The sequence below is a fragment of the Triticum aestivum genome, chromosome 5D (assembly GCF_018294505.1).
Source record: "Triticum aestivum cultivar Chinese Spring chromosome 5D, IWGSC CS RefSeq v2.1, whole genome shotgun sequence".
Classification (NCBI taxonomy): domain Eukaryota; kingdom Viridiplantae; phylum Streptophyta; class Magnoliopsida; order Poales; family Poaceae; genus Triticum; species Triticum aestivum.
In genome coordinates, this window is record NC_057808.1 from 400407952 (window position 1) to 400428848 (window position 20897).

The following is a 20897-nucleotide window of genomic DNA, read 5'->3' on the forward strand; positions in this document are numbered from 1 at the left end:
TACGGTGATGCTGCAACGGGGGAAGCTGCTGAAGATCAAGAGGAACCAGACGATGTGCCCAATGATGCTGCAAGGGGGGAAGCTGCTGAAGATCAAGAGGAACCAGTGCCCGATGATGATGATCTCCGCCGGGTCATTGTCGATGCAAGGACGCAATGCGAAAGTCAAAAGGAGAAGCTGAAGTTCGATCGCATGTTAGAGGATCACAAAAAAGGGTTGTACCCCAATTGCGAAGATGGCAACACAAAGCTCGGTACCGTACTGGAATTGCTGCAGTGGAAGGCAGAGAATGCTGTGCCTGACAAAGGATTTGAGAAGCTATTGAAAATATTGAAGAAGAAGCTTCCAAAGGATAACGAATTGCCCGACAGTACATACGCAGCAAAGAAGGTCGTATGCCCTCTAGGATTGGAGGTGCAGAAGATACATGCATGCCCTAATGACTGCATCCTCTACCGCGGTGCGTACAAGGATCTGAACGCATGCCCGGTATGCGGTGCATTGCGGTATAAGATCAGACGAGATGACCCTGGTGATGTTGACGGCGAGCCCCCCAGGAAGAGGGTTCCTGCGAAGGTGATGTGGTATGCTCCTATAATACCACGGTTGAAACGTCTGTTCAGAAACGAAGAGCATGCCAAGTTGATGCGATGGCACAGTGAGGACCGTAAGAAAGACGGGAAGTTGAGAGCACCCGCTGACGGGTCGCAGTGGAGAAAAATCGAGAGAAAGTACTGGGCTGAGTTTGCAGCTGACCCAAGGAACGTATGGTTTGGTTTAAGCGCGGATGGCATTAATCCTTTCGGGGAGCAGAGCAGCAATCACAGCACCTGGCCCGTGACTCTATGTATGTATAACCTTCCTCCTTGGATGTGCATGAAGCGGAAGTTCATTATGATGCCAGTTCTCATCCAAGGCCCTAAGCAACCCGGCAACGACATTGATGTGTACCTAAGGCCATTAGTTGAAGAACTTTTACAGCTGTGGAATGGAAACGGTGTACGTACGTGGGATGAGCACAAACAGGAGGAATTTAACCTGCACGCGTTGCTGTTTGTAACCATCAACGATTGGCCCGCTCTCAGTAACCTTTCAGGACAGACAAACAAGGGATACCACGCATGCACGCACTGTTTAGATGACACTGAAAGTATATACCTGGACAAATGCAGGAAGAATGTGTACCTGGGCCATCGTCGATTTCTTCCGACCAACCATCAATGTCGAAAGAAAGGCAAGCATTTCAAAGGCGAGGCAGATCACCGGAAGAAGCCCGCCATGCGTACCGGTGATCACGTACTTGCTATGGTCAATGATTTACACGTAATCTTTGGAAAGGGTCCCGGCGGACTAGCTGTTCCGAATGACGCTGAGGGACACGCACCCATGTGGAAGAAGAAATCTATATTTTGGGACCTACCCTACTGGAAAGACCTAGAGGTCCGCTCTTCAATCGACGTGATGCACGTGACGAAGAACCTTTGCGTGAACCTGCTAGGCTTCTTGGGCGTGTATGGGAAGACAAAAGATACACCTGAGGCACGGGAGGACCTGCAACGTTTGCACGAAAAAGACGGCATGCCTCCGAAGCAGTATCAAGGTCCTGCCAGCTACGCTCTTACGAAAGAAGAGAAAGAAATCTTCTTTGAATGCCTGCTCAGTATGAAGGTCCCGACTGGCTTCTCGTCGAATATAAAGGGAATAATAAATATGCCAGAGAAAAAGTTCCAGAACCTAAAGTCTCATGACTGCCACGTGATTATGACGCAACTGCTTCCGGTTGCATTGAGGGGGCTTCTACCGGAAAACGTCCGATTAGCCATTGTGAAGCTATGTGCATTCCTCAATGCAATCTCTCAGAAGGTGATCGATCCAGAAATCATACCAAGGCTAAGGAGTGATGTGGCGCAATGTCTTGTCAGTTTCGAGCTGGTGTTCCCACCATCCTTCTTCAATATCATGACGCACGTCCTAGTTCATCTAGTCGACGAGATTGTCATTCTGGGGCCCGTATTTCTACACAATATGTTCCCCTTTGAGAGGTTCATGGGAGTCCTAAAGAAATATGTCCGTAACCGCGCTAGGCCAGAAGGAAGCATCTCCATGGGCCATCAAACAGAGGATGTCATTGGGTTTTGTGTTGACTTCATTCCTGGCCTTAAGAAGATAGGTCTCCCTAAATCGCGGTATGAGGGGAGACTGACTGGAAAAGGCACGCTAGGAGCGGACTCAATAATATGCAGGGACGGGCATTCTTGGTCTCAAGCACACTACACAGTTCTACAGAACTCTACCTTGGTGACCCCGTATGTCGATGAACACAAGAACAGTCTGCGCTCCAAACACCCGGAGCAGTGTGACGACTGGATTACATGTGAACACATCAGGACTTTCAGCAGTTGGTTGGAAACACGTCTCAGAGGTGACACCACTGTTTGTGATGAGTTGTACTCGTTGTCCAGGGGACCATCTTCGACTGTATTGACTTACAAAGGATACGAGATAAATGGGAATACATTTTACACGATCGCCCAAGATCAAAAGAGCACCAACCAAAACAGCGGTGTCCGCTTTGATGCAGCAACCGAGAGGGGAAAGGACACGTATTATGGTTACATAATGGACATATGGGAACTTGACTACGGACATGATTTTAAGGTCCCTTTGTTTAAGTGCAAATGGGTCAATCTGTCAGGAGGCGGGGTACAGGTAGACCCACAGTACGGAATGACAACAGTGGATCTGAACACTCTTGGGTACACTGACGAACCGTTCGTCCTAGCCAATGATGTGGCACAGGTTATCTATGTGAAGGACATGTCTACCAGACCGAGAAAAAGAAAAGATAAGGAAGCGAATACATCATACGATGAGCCAAAGCGCCACATAGTTCTTTCAGGAAAAAGGGACATTGTGGGAGTGGAGGGCAAGACAGACATGTCTGAAGATTATGAAAAGTTTCATGAAATTCCTCCCTTCAAAGTCAAGGCTGACCCAAGCATCCTGATAAACGATGAAGATTATCCATGGTTACGGCGCAATAAGCAAATGACACAAGCGAAGAAAAAGTGAAGACTTTCTCCCGCAACTATTATGATGATACCATGCCAACTTTGTAACAGACGAGTATGATACCATTGTCCGTTTTGTACACGAAGTGCATCTAGTTTTTGCCGTAACCCTCTCAACTTTCTTGCACATGCTATGTGGATGAAATGATGATACCATGCCAACTTTCAACCTTTTCAGAGTTCATTTGAAATGCTTTTCAATTTTAGGGTCTTATAGCTCAAAATAATTAGTAAATGCATGAAAAATGGTGCATGAAAAATAACAAATAAAATAAATAAGTAATTAGAAACAAAATAATATAAACTTTATTAAAATATATAAGTAGAAACAAAATAAAATAAACTTTAATAAAATTTATGAAACTAAAATTAACAAAGTATTTTCTGTTCAAAACATTATAAGAAACCTCTAGTATTATTGAAACTAAAATCATATAAAATTGATGCAACTAAAATTATCGAAGTATTTTCTGTTCAAAATCATTAAAAGCAAAAAGAATTTTCATAAAAAACTTTTTTTGATAGAAACTTTAATAGCAAAAAGAATTATCATAAAGTAAAATAAATAAGTAATTAGAAACAAAATAAAATAAAATAAATAAGTATTTTTTTGTAAGTAGAAACAAAATAAAATAAATAAAGCAAAAAAGAAAACAAAAAACTGGGAAAAAAATAAAAAATGCCACCTACTGGGCCACCACGGCCTGAATACGACTAGAAACCCATCAATGGGCCAGGATTCAGGCCCGCAGAAGGCCCAGCAGGCCCACAGGCATAGCAGTGCAAGATTAGGCCCGTAAGCCTGCAATGGAGAGGAGCTCGAGAGGGTTGGCGCAGCAGCGCTTATAAACCACTCTCGAGCTCTCTCAACTAGCGAGGTGGGACTAAACTTTGGCCGCGACGCGGGCAGCACATGTCCTTTGGTCCCGGTTGGTGGCACCAACCGGGACTAAAGGGGTGTATTGGTCCCGGTTGGTGCCACGAACCGGTACCAATGCACCCCCTTTAGTCCCGGTTGGTGCCACCAACCGGGACCAAAGGCCGCCGCTTCCCGCCCTTTGGGCTGCTGAAAAGAGACTTTGGTCCCGGTTGGTGGCACCAACCGGGACTAAAGGGTGCATTGGTCCCGGTTGGTGCCACGAACCGGGACCAAAGCTCTTGGTATATTACCAACACTTGTGAAAATTTTCATCTGCATCTCACAGTTGCCCCTGACGACCCCTCGACGACATCGACGCCGCCAGGCTGCGGCGACGCCGCCCGCCGCCCCCGCCGTCGCCGTCGCCCGCGCCCTCGCCGCGCCCTCGCCCGACGTCGTCGTCGCGCGCCGTCTCTGCCCCGACGCGCGCCGCCCCTGTCCCGCGCCCTCGCCGTCGCCGCGCCCTCGCCCTCGCCGTCGCCCGTCGTCGCCGTCGACCGCGCCCTCGCCGTCGCCGCGCCCTCGCCCGACGTCGTCGCCGCGCGCCGTCCCTGCCCCGACGCGCGCCGCCCCTGCCCCGCGCCCTCGCCCGCGCCCGTCGTCGCCGTCGCCCGCGCCCTCGCCGTCGCCGACTGTAATGATGTTTTAAATATATTTTTTAGATATATGTATTTTTTTATGTATGTTCATATATGTATGTATTTTTTACATTTTTTTGTATGTATGTATGTATTTTTTCAACTGTAATGATGTTTTAAAAATACATATATGCAAAAGTTAGATTTTTAGAAAGGAATTTGAATAGGTTTTCAGCAAGGAATTTGAATCTGGTTCAAATTTCATTTAAATGAAATTTGAAAATTTTGAACTATGGATCAGAAGGTTTTTGGTGAAATGGAGTGTGGGTACTGTCATGAAGTTGGAGTAATTTTTGTGGTTGTAAAAGAGTTAGGAAAAGTTTTATATATGCAAAAGTTACATTTTTAGAAAAGTTTTATGTATCTAGCTAGGAAAGGAAGAAGAAGAAAAAGAAGGAGAGGAAAAACGAAAATAAGAAGAGGAAGAAAGGAGAAGAAGAAGAGGAGAAATAAATAAGAAGAGGAAAAAAGAAGAAAAAGAAGAGGAGAAGAAGAAATGAATAGAGGAGAAGAAGAAAAAATAGATATATCAATTTTTTCTATTTTTTCTTCTTCTCCTCTTCTTTTTCTTCTTTTTTTCTTCGATCTTCTCCTCTATTCATTTCTTCTTCTCCTCTTTTTATTTCTTCTTCGTCTTCTTATTTTTTATCGGGTATGTCGTTGTCGATATACCCCCTCCCCGATAACATTATTTTCCCATGTATGTATGTCGTCGTTGTCGATATATATAACTTCCTCCCAGATAACTTCGACATGATGGACGGTCGATATTTATACCCCCTCTCCACCGTGATAACTTATACCACGAGAGCACCCCGGCCCTCTCGCTCGACCAAAACTCTCGAGGACACCCAAACCCTAGAAAAAAATGATGCCGGTCTCCTACCCCCTCCCGCCGCGCCCCTACCCTTGAAGCGTTGCCGAGGCCACCCCAAACCCGGAATAAGCTAGGTCTACGTTTGCACTAATATATCCACCTGCTGTCATGTTTGTGTAATAATTGCCATGTTGTAATATTTGCAGAAACAATGGAGCACGGACGAGACGAGCAAGCAGAAGAGGTGTTGGGGGACATAATCTTAGCTGGAGATGATATCTTGTCGTATCTTAACGACAATGATGGTCTGGAAGAACAGGGTGAAGAAGCAGGCTACGGTGATCGAAGAGTGGAGGAGGAAAGACATGATTATGATGGCTCCGGTGACCCAATGCTGGTGCAAGAAGGAGCCCGTGGTGACGGCTCCGGTGACCGAACAGAGTCCGGCCAGGTAAATATATTAGTTAAGCCTGTGCTGACTAGCTAATTGATGCATTCATTGTTTTGGTATGTACTGTTGGGAATCGTAGCATAATTTTAAAATTTTCCTACGCTCACCAAGATCCATCTATGGAGTATACTAGCAACGAGGGGAAAGGAGTGCATCTACATACCCTTGTAGATCGCGAGCGGAAGCGTTCCAATGAACGTTGTTGACGGAGTCGTACTCGCCGTGATTCAAATCACCGATGACCGAGTGCCGAACGGACGACACCTCCACGTTCAACACACGTACGGTGCAGCGACGTCTCCTCCTTCTTGATCCAGCAAGGGGGAAGGAGAGGTTGATGGAGATCCAGCAGCACGACGGTGTGGTGGTGGATGTAGCGGGATGTCGGCAGGGCTTCGCCGAGCTTCTGCGAGAGAGAGAGGTGTAGCAGGGGAGGAGGGAGGCGCCCAAGGCTGTAATGTTGCTGCCCTCCCTCCCCCCCTTTATATAGGCCCCCTGGGAGGGGGGGCGCCGGCCAAGATCCCATCAAGGGAGGGGGCGGCGGCCAAGGGGGGAGACTTGCCCCCCAAGGCAAGTGGGGCGCCCCCCACCCTAGGGTTTCCAACCCTAGGCGCAGGGGGAGGCCCATGGGGGGCGCCCCAGCCCACTAGGGCTGGTTCCCTTCCCACTTCAGCCCATGGGGCCCTCCGGGATAGGTGGCCCCACCCGGTGGACCCCCGGGACCCTTCCGGTGGTCCCGGTACAATACCGATAACCCCCGAAACTTTCCCGGTGGCCGAAACTTGACTTCCTATATATAATTCTTCACCTCCGGACCATTCCGGAACTCCTCGTGACGTCCGGGATCTCATCCGGGACTCCGAACAACTTTCGGGTTTCCGCATACTCATATCTCTACAACCCTAGCGTCACCGAACCTTAAGTGTGTAGACCCTACGGGTTCGGGAGACATGCAGACATGACCGAGACGCCTCTCCGGTCAATAACCAACAGCGGGATCTGGATACCCATGTTGGCTCCCACATGTTCCACGATGATCTCATCGGATGAACCACGATGTCGAGGATTCAATCAATCCCGTATACAATTCCCTTTGTCAATCGGTATGTTACTTGCCCGAGATTCGATCGTCGGTATCCCAATACCTTGTTCAATCTCGTTACCGGCAAGTCTCTTTACTCGTACCGCAATGCATGATCCCGTGACTAACGCCTTAGTCACATTGAGCTCATTATGATGATGCATTACCGAGTGGGCCCAGAGATACCTCTCCGTCACACGGAGTGACAAATCCCAGTCTCGATCCGTGCCAACCCAACAGACACTTTCGGAGATACCCGTAGTGTACCTTTATAGTCACCCAGTTACGTTGTGACGTTTGGCACACCCAAAGCACTCCTACGGTATCCGGGAGTTGCACGATCTCATGGTCTAAGGAAAAGATACTTGACATTGGAAAAGCTCTAGCAAACGAAACTACACGATCTTTTATGCTATGCTTAGGATTGGGTCTTGTCCATCACATCATTCTCCTAATGATGTGATCCCGTTATCAATGACATCCAATGTCCATAGTCAGGAAACCATGACTATCTGTTGATCAACGAGCTAGTCAACTAGAGGCTTACTAGGGACACGTTGTGGTCTATGTATTCACACATGTATTACGATTTCCGGATAACACAATTATAGCATGAACAATAGACAATTACCATGAACAAAGAAATATAATAATAACCATTTATTATTGCCTCTAGGGCATATTTCCAACAGTCTCCCACTTGCACTAGAGTCAATAATCTAGTTACATTGTGATGAATCGAACACCCATTGCGTCCTGGTGTTGATCATGTTTTGCTCTAGGGAGAGGTTTAGTCAACGGATCTGCTACATTCAGGTCCGTATGTACTTTACAAATATCTATGTCTCCATTTTGAACACTTTCACGAATGGAGTTGAAGCGACGCTTGATATGCCTGGTCTTCCTGTGAAACCTGGGCTCCTTCGCAAGGGCAATAGCTCCAGTGTTGTCACAGAAGAGAGTCATCGGGCCCGACGCATTGGGAATCACCCCTAGGTCGGTAATGAACTCCTTCATCCAGACTGCTTCCTGTGCTGCCTCCGAGGCTGCCATGTACTCCGCTTCACATGTAGATCCCGCCACGACGCTTTGCTTGCAACTGCACCAGCTTACTGCTCCTCCATTCAAAATATACACGTATCCGGTTTGTGACTTCGAGTCATCCAGATCTGTGTCGAAGCTAGCGTCGACGTAACCCTTTACGACGAGCTCTTCGTCACCTCCATAAACGAGAAACATATCCTTAGTCCTCTTCAGGTACTTCAGGATATTCTTGACCGCTGTCCAGTGTTCCATGCCGGGATTACTTTGGTACCTTCCTACCAAACTTACGGCAAGGTTTACATCAGGTCTGGTACACAGCATGGCATACATAATAGACCCTATGGCCGAGGCATAGGGGATGACACTCATCTTTTCTATATCTTCTGCCGTGGTCGGGCATTGAGCCGTGCTCAATTGCACACCTTGCAATACAGGCAAGAACCCCTTCTTGGACTGATCCATATTGAACTTCTTCAATATCTTGTCAAGGTATGTACTCTGTGAAAGACCAATGAGGCGTCTTGATCTATCTCTATAGATCTTGATGCCTAATATATAAGCAGCTTCTCCAAGGTCCTTCATTGAAAAACACTTATTCAAATAGGCCTTTATACTTTCCAAGAATTCTATATCATTTCCCATCAATAGTATGTCATCCACATATAATATGAGAAATGCTACAGAGCTCCCACTCACTTTCTTGTAAACACAGGCTTCTCCATAAGTCTGTGTAAACCCAAACGCTTTGATCATCTCATCAAAGCGAATGTTCCAACTCCGAGATGCTTGCACCAGCCCATAGATTGAGCGCTGGAGCTTGCATACTTTGTTAGCATTCTTAGGATCGACAAAACCTTCCGGCTGCATCATATACAACTCTTCCTTAAGGAAGCCATTAAGGAATGCCGTTTTGACGTCCATCTGCCATATCTCATAATCATAGTATGCGGCAATTGCTAACATGATTCGGACGGACTTCAGCTTCGCTACGGGTGAGAAAGTCTCATCGTAGTCAACCCCTTGAACTTGTCGATAACCCTTAGCGACAAGTCGAGCCTTATAGATGGTCACATTACCATCCGCGTCTGTCTTCTTCTTAAAGATCCATTTGTTTTCTATGGCTCGCCGATCATCGGGCAAGTCAGTCAAAGTCCATACTTCGTTTTCATACATGGATCCTATCTCGGATTTCATGGCTTCTAGCCATTTGTCGGAATCCGGGCCCGCCATCGCTTCTTCATAGTTCGAAGGTTCACCGTTGTCTAACAACATGATTTCCAGGACAGGGTTGCCGTACCACTCTGGTGCGGAACGTGTCCTTGTGGACCTACGAAGTTCAGTAGTAACTTGATCCGAAGCTTCATGATCATCATCATTAACTTCCTCCCCAGTCGGTGTAGGCACCACAGGAACATCTTCCCGCGCTGCGCTACTTTCCGGTTCGGAAGGGGTGACTATCACCTCATCAAGTTCCACTTTCCTCCCACTCAATTCTTTCGAGAGAAACTCCTTCTCCAGAAAGGACCCGTTCTTGGCAACGAAGATCTTGCCTTCGGATCTGAGGTAGAAGGTATACCCAATAGTTTCCTTAGGGTATCCTATGAAGACGCATTTCTCCGACTTGGGTTCGAGCTTTTCAGGTTGAAGTTTCTTGACATAAGCATCGCATCCCCAAACTTTTAGAAACGACAGCTTAGGTTTCTTCCCAAACCATAATTCATACGGTGTCGTCTCAACGGATTTCGACGGAGCCCTATTTAAAGTGAATGCGGCAGTCTCTAAAGCATAGCCCCAAAATGAGAGCGGTAAATCGGTAAGAGACATCATAGATCGCACCATATCCAATAGAGTGCGATTACGACGTTCGGACACACCGTTTCTCTGAGGTGTTCCAGGCGGCGTGAGTTGTGAAACTATTCCACATTTCCTTAAGTGTGTACCAAACTCGTGACTTAAATATTCTCCACCACGATCTGATCGTAAGAATTTTATTTTCCTGTCACGTTGATTCTCAACCTCACTCTGAAATTCCTTGAACTTTTCAAAGGTTTCAGACTTGTGTTTCATTAGGTAGACATACCCATATCTACTTAAATCATCAGTGAGAGTGAGAACATAACGATATCCTCCGCGAGCCTCAACACTCATTGGACCGCACACATCGGTATGTATGATTTCCAATAAGTTGGTTGCTCGCTCCATTGTTCCGGAGAACGGAGTCTTGGTCATCTTACCCATGAGGCATGGTTCGCACGTGTCAAATGATTCGTAATCAAGAGACTCCAAAAGTCCATCTGCATGGAGCTTCTTCATGCGCTTGACACCAATGTGACCAAGGCGGCAGTGCCACAAGTATGTGGGACTATCGTTATCAACTTTACATCTTTTGGTATTCACACTATGAATATGTGTAACATCACGTTCGAGATTCATCAAGAATAAACCATTGACCAGCGGGGCATGACCATAAAACATATCTCTCAAATAAATAGAACAACCATTATTCTCGGATTTAAATGAGTAGCCATCTCGAATTAAACGAGATCCAGATACAATGTTCATGCTCAAAGCTGGCACTAAATAACAATTATTGAGGTTTAAAACTAATCCCGTAGGTAGATGCAGAGGTAGCGTGCCGACGGCGATCACATCGACCTTGGAACCATTCCCGACGCGCATCGTCACCTCGTCCTTCGCCAGTCTCCGTTTATTCCGTAGTTCCTGTTTTGAGTTACAAATATGAGCAACCGCACCGGTATCAAATACCCAGGAGCTACTACGAGTACTGGTAAGGTACACATCAATTACATGTATATCACATATACCTTTGGTGTTGCCGGCCTTCTTGTCCGCTAAGTATTTGGGGCAGTTCCGCTTCCAGTGACCACTTCCCTTGCAATAAAAGCACTCAGTTTCAGGCTTGGGTCCATTCTTTGACTTCTTCCCGGCAACTGGCTTACCGGGCGCGGCAACTCCCTTGCCGTCCTTCTTGAAGTTCTTCTTACCCTTGCCCTTCTTGAACTTAGTGGTTTTATTCACCATCAACACTTGATGTTCTTTTCTGATCTCCACCTCCGCTGATTTCAGCATTGAATATACCTCAGGAATGGTCTTTTCCATCCCTTGCATATTGAAGTTCATCACAAAGCTCTTGTAGCTTGGTGGAAGCGACTGAAGGATTCTGTCAATGACCGCGTCATCCGGGAGATTAACTCCCAGCTGAGACAAGCGGTTGTGCAACCCAGACATTCTGAGTATGTGCTCACTAACAGAACTATTCTCCTCCATTTTACAGCTGAAGAACTTGTCGGAGACTTCATATCTCTCGACCCGGGCATGAGCTTGGAAAACCATTTTCAGCTCCTCGAACATCTCATATGCTCCATGTTTCTCAAAACGCTTTTGGAGACCCGGTTCTAAGCTGTAAAGCATGCCGCACTGAACGAGGGAGTAATCATCAGCACGCTGCTGCCAAGCGTTCATAACGTCTTGGTTCTCTGGGATTGGTGCTTCACCTAGCGGTGCTTCTAGGACATAATCTTTCTTGGCAGCTATGAGGATGATCCTCAGGTTCCGGACCCAGTCCGTATAGTTGCTGCCATCATCTTTCAGCTTGGTTTTCTCTAGGAACGCGTTGAAATTGAGGACAACGTGGGCCATTTGATCTACAAGACATAGTGTAAAGATTTTAGACTAAGTTCATGATAATTAAGTTCATATAATCAAATTATTCAATGAACTCCCACTCAGATAGACATCCCTCTAGTCATCTAAGTGAAACATGATCCGAGTTAACTAGGCCGTGTCCGATCATCACGTGAGACGGACTAGTCAAGATCGGTGAACATCTCCATGTTGATCGTATCTTCTATACGACTCATGCTCGACCTTTCGGTCCTCCGTGTTCCGAGGCCATGTCTGTACATGCTAGGCTCGTCAAGTCAACCTAAGTGTATTGCGTGTGTTCCGAGGCCATGTCTGTACATGCTAGGCTCGTCAACACCCGTTGTATGCAAACGTTAGAATCTATCACACCCGATCATCACGTGGTGCTTCGAAACAACGAACCTTCGCAACGGTGCACAATTAGGGGGAACACTTTCTTGAAATTATCATAAGGGATCATCTTACTTACTACCGTCGTTCTAAGCAAATAAGATGCAAAACATGATAAACATCACATGCAATCAAATAGTGACATGATATGGCCAATATCATTTTGCTCCTTTTATCTCCATCTTCGGGGCACCATGATCATCTTCGTCACCGGCATGACACCATGATCTCCATCATTGTGTCTTCATGAAGTCGTCACGCCAACGATTACTTCTACTTCTATGGCTAACGCGTTTAGCAACAAAGTAAAGTAATTTACATGGCGTTATTCAATGACACGCAGGTCATACAAAATAATAAAGACAACTCCTATGGCTCCTGACGGTTGTCATACTCATCGACATGCAAGTCGTGATTCCTATTACAAGAATATGATCAATCTCATACATCACATATATCATTCATCACATCTTCTGGCCATATCACATCACATAGCACTTGCTGCAAAAACAAGTTAGACGTCCTCTAATTGTTGTTGCAAGTTTTTACGTGGCTTGTATAGGTTTCTAGCAAGAACGTTTCTTACCTACGTAAGACCACAACGTGATATGCCAATTTCTATTTACCCTTCATAAGGACCCTTTTCATCGAATCCGTTCCGACTAATGTAGGAGAGACAGACACCCGCTAGCCACCTTATGCAACTAGTGCATGTCAGTCGGTGGAACCTGTCTCACGTAAGCGTACGTGTAAGGTCGGTCCGGGCCGCTTCATCCTACAATACCGCCGAAACAAGATACGACTAGTAGCGGCAAGAAGAATTAGCAACATCAACGCCCACAACTGCTTTGTGTTCTACTCGTGCATAGTAACTACGCATAGGCCTGGCTCATGATGCCACTTTTGGGAATCGTAGCATAATTTTAAAATTTTCCTACGCTCACCAAGATCCATCTATGGAGTATACTAGCAACGAGGGGAAAGGAGTGCATCTACATACCCTTGTAGATCGCGAGCGGAAGCGTTCCAATGAACGTTGTTGACGGAGTCGTACTCGCCGTGATTCAAATCACCGATGACCGAGTGCCGAACGGACGGCACCTCCGCGTTCAACACACGTACGGTGCAGCGACGTCTCCTCCTTCTTGATCCAGCAAGGGGGAAGGAGAGGTTGATGGAGATCCAGCAGCACGACGGCGTGGTGGTGGATGTTGCGGGATGTCGGCAGGGCTTCGCCGAGCTTCTGCGAGAGAGAGAGGTGTAGCAGGGGAGGAGGGAGGCGCCCAAGGCTGTAATGTTGCTGCCCTCCCTCCCCCCTTTATATAGGCCCCCTGGGAGGGGGGGCGCCGGCCAAGATCCCATCAAGGGAGGGGGCGGCGGCCAAGGGGGGAGACTTGCCCCCCAAGGCAAGTGGGGCGCCCCCCACCCTAGGGTTTCCAACCCTAGGCGCAGGGGGGAGGCCCATGGGGGGCGCCCCAGCCCACTAGGGGCTGGTTCCCTTCCCACTTCAGCCCATGGGGCCCTCCGGGATAGGTGGCCCCACCCGGTGGACCCCCGGGACCCTTCCGGTGGTCCCGGTACAATACCGATAACCCCCGAAACTTTCCCGGTGGCCGAAACTTGACTTCCTATATATAATTCTTCACCTCCGGACCATTCCGGAACTCCTCGTGACGTCCGGGATCTCATCCGGGACTCCGAACAACTTTCGGGTTTCCGCATACTCATATCTCTACAACCCTAGCGTCACCGAACCTTAAGTGTGTAGACCCTACGGGTTCGGGAGACATGCAGACATGACCGAGACGCCTCTCCGGTCAATAACCAACAGCGGGATCTGGATACCCATGTTGGCTCCCACATGTTCCACGATGATCTCATCGGATGAACCACGATGTCGAGGATTCAATCAATCCCGTATACAATTCCCTTTGTCAATCGGTATGTTACTTGCCCGAGATTCGATCGTCGGTATCCCAATACCTTGTTCAATCTCGTTACCGGCAAGTCTCTTTACTCGTACCGCAATGCATGATCCCGTGACTAACGCCTTAGTCACATTGAGCTCATTATGATGATGCATTACCGAGTGGGCCCAGAGATACCTCTCCGTCATACGGAGTGACAAATCCCAGTCTCGATCCGTGCCAACCCAACAGACACTTTCGGAGATACCCGTAGTGTACCTTTATAGTCACCCAGTTACGTTGTGACGTTTGGCACACCCAAAGTACTCCTACGGTATCCGGGAGTTGCACGATCTCATGGTCTAAGGAAAAGATACTTGACATTGGAAAAGCTCTAGCAAACGAAACTACACGATCTTTTATGCTATGCTTAGGATTGGGTCTTGTCCATCACATCATTCTCCTAATGATGTGATCCTGTTATCAATGACATCCAATGTCCATAGTCAGGAAACCATGACTATCTATTGATCAACGAGCTAGTCAACTAGAGGCTTACTAGGGACACGTTGTGGTCTATGTATTCACACATGTATTACGATTTCCGGATAACACAATTATAGCATGAACAATAGACAATTACCATGAACAAAGAAATATAATAATAACCATTTATTATTGCCTCTAGGGCATATTTCCAACATGTACACATATTAATTAACTCTCGTCTTTCTTCTTTTTTCTAGCCCTCCGGATCGAGCACAACTTCGGTAAAGAGACGAGGCCCGAAGAGAAAGTTGCGCTCGGATGAAAGGTTTGAGATCACAGCAATCGCGCGCGACGGCCAACCGATTGAACTCATCCGGACAAAGGATGCATTTGCTGCTCAGTGCGGGGTTCTTGTTAGGGACAAGATCCCGATCAGCATCCACCAATGGTATAAGCCTAAGAAGGAAGACCCTGAGGTGTCTTATGTCAATGATATGCAGAAAGATGATCTTTGGACTGAGCTGAAGGCAAATTTCACCCTACCGCCAGAGGAGGATCCGGAGAAGCCAGTTAAAGAGCAATTAATCAAGTATCATGCTCTTAAGAAGATGGCAGACCTATTCAGGAGGTGGAAGAATGAGCTGAAAACGTTTTTCGACAAAGAAGAGACACCAGAATTCATCGGCCGGTATGAGAAGATCAGAGATCACTGGCCCACATTTGTGGCCCACAAGACATCGGAAAAGAGTAAGAAGATGTCAGCGACAAACAAGAAGAATGCTGCGAAGAAGAAGCTTCACCATCGCACGGGGTCAGGTGGCTACCTCAAAGCCCGGCCTAAGTGGGCCAAGGCTGAGAATGATCTGCTTGATAAAGGGATCGAACCACAGACAATGAACTGGCCAGACCGTTGCCGGACTTGGTTCTTCGGGGCTGGTGGAAAATTGGACCCTGTATCAGGGAGGTGCGTTTGGACGGACGAGCTTTTGAGAATACCAGTCAAGAGGCTTCAGCAGTATATCGATGCAGCGCAGGAAGGGACGTTCGTTCCAGACACAGAGAACGACGAGCTCACAATGGCCCTCGGGAATCCTGAGCACCCTGGACGGACACGAGGCACGCCAGGCTCCGTTCCGTGGAAGGCTGGTTTTCCGGACGCAGGCGGTTACAAAAGCCAGGAGAGGAGGAAAAAAGTGGAGCAGACCCAAATTCAGAAGCTGCACGAAAGGGTTCAAGCGCTAGAGGAACGAGACGGCAATCGACATGCCGAAACTACCCCCGAAGCTACCCCGCCATCTCAGCGGAGAAGCAGCGTGGCTTCCACCGAGCTACTTCAGCCGGAGCATGTCTTGACGGCTCCTGCTAGCTACCCCGTGGATGCTATCACAGAGTCTCAACATTGCCACCTTATGACGCAATGGCAGAACTTCAAAGTCAAGGCGGCTGTTGGCTCTGTTTTACCTCCTGAACCCGGTGCAACCTACCACTGCCGGCCGATTCCAGAAGGATATGCTAGGGTGATGGTGGATGAAATAACGGAGGGATTTGAGGACCTCCAGCTTGACCACCCTACCGGTGAAGGGGAGACTCGGCTGGGTTCTGCTCTGAAGACTCCATGCCTATGGCGGAAGGAGCTCATCAACCTTCCGAACTGGACACCTCCGGCGAGTAAGGGCACTCCGCCTCCTCCTCCGGCGAGTGATCAGGGCACTCAGCCTCCTTCTCCGGCGCGTGGCGGCACTCCGCCTCCTCCTCCGCCCCCTCCTCCGGCGAGTGATCAGGGCACTCAGCCTCCTTCTCCGGCGCGTGGCGGCACTCTGCCTCCTTCTCCGCCTGCGCCGGCGTGGCAGAGCAGCCAGCCTCCTCCTTCTCCGCCTCGTCAGCAAGGGCGGAAGAGACCCGCCGCCGCTCCGGCTGCTCCGACGTGTCGTAGTCCTTCTCCTCCGCCTCATAAGCAAGGAAAGAAGACAGCCGCAGCCGCTCCGTCTGCTCTGCCGGCGTCTAGCAGTACAGCCAGAGGCGGGAGGCAATACAGATTCGGTCCTTCTCTGAAGACTCCAGAGAAGTTATCATATGAGAGGACCGAGGAGGAAACCACGAAGATCGTGCGAGCCAAAGTGACGAACTTCTTTGAAGGGGTGAAAGCAAATAAACATCCACCTCCGGAGGAGAAGGTAGATCCGGTGAAAGCGAAGCGCACTCTGGCTGCCCTGACAAAACCACCAAAGTCTCCGCCGAAAGGCAACTATGAGCGCATTCTTGCAAAAACATTTGCCCAAGCGGAGCGGTCGGGAAGTACTGTCAGTAATCAAAGGTTAAAAGAACGACGAGCTGGGAAAAAAATTGCCCAGCTCGGCGAACAAGCGAACCAATCGTGCCCCCCGCTCAAGGTGTCTAGCGACATCGTCGCTAATGATCCGAGGATGGTGCCCGGTTATAGCAATCTTGGAGATTACCTGCCCGACGATGTACATTATGATATCTTGGAGGTGGACGAACACAAATACCATTACGGGAAGCCTCTCGTCAAAGATGAAAGATCTCTAACAACGATGATGCGAAGATTACATGATTGGTACATGAAAACCTGCAGAGAGTCTGGGGGGAGGATACTTTGACGCTGAGAGTTAAACCGGAGCATGACCTCGTTGGAATTGAACTGTTGAATGTTCCATTTGAGGAGTTCTTCCAGTTTTTCAATCAAAAGGCCCTCGATAAATCAACGATCACTTGCTACTGTCTGTAAGTAGTACTACTTCTGTCATTAAGTCTCTCTATATAGGTCAGCTCTTTCATTGCATGTATTTATAATTATCCTCACTATATTATGCAGATTGAAGATCGCCGAATTGAAGAAAAGACAAATCGGTGATATTGGGTTCATTAACACAAATCTCATAGATGCAACTGAGGTTAAATATCATGCCGAAAATACCGAGGCCAACTTGCTACGATCGTTGGTAATAAATGAAAACAAAGATATAATACTCTTTCCTTACAACTTCAAGTGAGTGTTACTGTCTTGTGCATATTCGGTTTCCCTTATTGGTCCAGGTTATAGTAATGTAATTGATGACTTATGCATGCGTGCGCAGTTTCCACTATATTCTCCTAGAGATTAAGCTTGAGCAGGGAGTAGTAACCGTCTTAGACTCGAGACGAAAAGATCCCCAGGACTATGCGGACATGACTCAAATGCTCGAGAAGTAAGTTAAATCGATCATTATCCACCATATCAGCAACTTTGTTCATTTCCTGATATCAAGTAATTGTTTTCTTTGTCTGGCAGGGTTTGGAGAAAATTTACCAAAAAAGCTCCGGGACTGCCGAAGAAGCTGCAATTTAAACACCCGAAAGTAAGTACTATAGTAGCATGTTCCGCGCATCTCCTAGTGATTCAAGCGCTAGTTTCATCAATACAATTTAGCATACTTGCTTATAGTTTGATTGACCTCTATTTCTTGTAAAGTGGTTGTGGCAGGAACCCGGAAATAATTACTGTGGATACTACGTTTGCGAGTCCATCCGATACACGACCTGTGAGCGGGGCTACTCTGACGAACAATATGAAGTGTGTAAGCAATAATATTCACAATTTTATTTTATTACCATCATTTGTGTTGAGTTTCATTTATTCATATATATATATATATGTATGTATGTATGTATGTATGTATTGACCCCCTTCTTCAAATTAGATCTTTCGGATGCGGGATGAACTCCTAGCACCAGATCGTATGCGAGCAATTCAAGAGGAATTGGCGGCATTCTTCCTTGACCACGTGATCGCTGAAAACGGAGAATACTATGTGGACCCTGTGTTCTTACAATTTAATTAGGAAATTATATTGTAAGAGATAATTATTGTATATATGTAGAGTGTCGGATAGATATACGAGAACTTGTTGTTCGACCAATCTCTCGGAGAAGGAGAGGTGGTCGATATCACTTCTCTCTGTATGCATATGTTCATGACGATCTTCTGTTTCCTTCATTTGATTACTAGCTAGCGTGCCTAGTCCTCTCCATACGTATATAGTACGTAGTGTCGACCAAGCACGGAGATAAGAGAGGACACTTCTCTTTATTAATTAGCTAGCTAACACAATATATGAAACACCTAAATTAACCCTCCAAAACCCCCAACCCCCCCCCCCCTTTCAAAAAAAACAAAAACCCCAGCCACTGAAATGCTGACGCGTGGATGCCTATTGGTCCCGGTTAGTGCCACCAACCGGGACCAAAGGCCCTCCTGCCTGGGCTCGCCGCACCGGCCACGTAGAGGCCCATCTGTCCCGGTTCGTGTAAGAACCGGGACTAAAGGGTTAGGGCATTAGTAACGACCCTTTAGTCCCAGTTCAAAAACCGGGACAAAAGGCCCTTACCAACCGGGACAACAGGCCCTTTTTCTACTAGTGTTTGTGGGTGTACGATATAGTTGAATAGGTTGGATTGCTGCTTCGTGGATCCTTCGTGGGTGAGTGTCCTTTTCTGGACTGTTCCTCTATGGAATCTCACAACCGAGTTCCTTGTGATCATAGATCCATCATGGATTGAAACATCCATCAAAGTGGATGCAAGATTCTCTCAACTCCGCCTTTTTACTGTGCACTTGCATGTCTTTTATTTCCGTTGCTTATTACTCTAGACTTGCATGTGTAGAGTGCTTTATAGATTGTTAGAAAATCTCAAAGTATGCCAATAAATTAAAACTTGGGAAAAGAGTCCATTATTGTGCTTAGTAATCTATTCACCCCATCTAGACATATTTATCGATCCTATAGTCATCCTACATGAGTTTTAGTTTTGAGGCCGAAAAAGTGTTGCAGAAGCCAACAATACACCAAATATTTCTGGTAGCAACGTTGGGACATGTTATTTCAATTCCAAGAGAAGCATTGGAAAGTTATAAAGTCACATCCGTTTGGAATGTAGGAATATCATTGAATTCTACATGGATCCTCACATTACCTTGATTGAAGCAAAAAATAATAACCCAGGCTTTTTCAGATTGCATTGATTGAAGAAACCAGTGAATGACCAAGAGCAAGCAAAATCTCTACTATAATTAGACAAAATGCTTCCAACGGTTGCTCAAGGTGCTATTAGAATAGGTTGCAACAATAACGAGATGACAAAGTGGTACTTAGCTAATGTGTCCTTCATTTACTCCATGTCCTCTTATTTGTAGCTCAACTTTGTACCTCATTCCTCAATTATTTTGCGTTACATTCTTCAAGCAAGTGACTAGATAGAAACTTTTGCTTACACAAGGAATTATTTCTCATATGAACCGCCATGACAATGCTAAGACACAGTGGTGCCTAAAAACAACGGTGCAACATGTTTCCTTGTAGTAATTTGTTGATATGATTTATCAGTAGAGGCATTCGTTTGGACTCGAGCCAAATACACGGTAAATATGTGCACCGCATGGCGCTAGCGCGACTGTGCCCAGGTACCTTAAACCAAATTAGTAAAGAATTCTTTTTATGAGAGCTTAGATTATCCTCCGGTCTTCCCCCCCTCCCCCTGCGGAAATTTTTTACGTCATATTCGTGCACACACTTGGTGAAGATTATCTTCGTGTACCCGTGTTTTTCTGCATGAGGAATTCTGATTAATTAATCGATGCGCATGATTAAGAAAAAAAGGGATAATCCCCCCCCCCCCTCGAGAAGAATGGAAGAAAAATCAGATAATCATGTCGAGCAGGAACTTGTGACCGTAGCTTCAACTCATCCACTGTTTGTGGTCCGACAAACAGCAATCACTCCAGAGTGAAACGCCAGAGTGATCACCAGCTAAATGCTCAAGGGATTAGTATTATTTTGGCTAGACAAGATCATCGTGGGCACTTTGACCTGCAGGGACCAAACACCACATATGGATCTGCGCCTAGATCCCTGCCGTGAGCTCGTACCGTCGTACTACCAGCTACACCAGTGAAGTGCAGCCATGATTGATCTGCCCGGCCCATACACCCACACGCAACGGTTAAGCAAGAAACAAGAACCGTAGCGCGTCGTGCCGCCGGGCAAATCAAGGGTAACCTCACCGCGCGTGTCCGGCATGCACACGGTGAGCCGCCCTCGACAGTCATCATGGCACCAACAGTACGGCCCTGGGTTTAAATCGAATTATTCCGTCTCCAGGACTACTAAACAAACACACGAGCCGAATGTTTTGATTTATAAACGCGAATAATGGCTCCGTGGGAAATTCTTTTGGTACGTACGTGATGAAAAGCAGCTCAGGGGAAATTGTTAGTACTTGTACTGGTGTTGTGTCGAAAAAGTCAACAAAAGAAATTAGGACAGTTGAGCTCGGAGACGCTCTTGAGTGTGGCTTTAATCAGTGGCCCCTACATGTTTCCCCTCAGACTGCCCCTAATCACTAGATGTAATTAACAGGGATCGCTCTC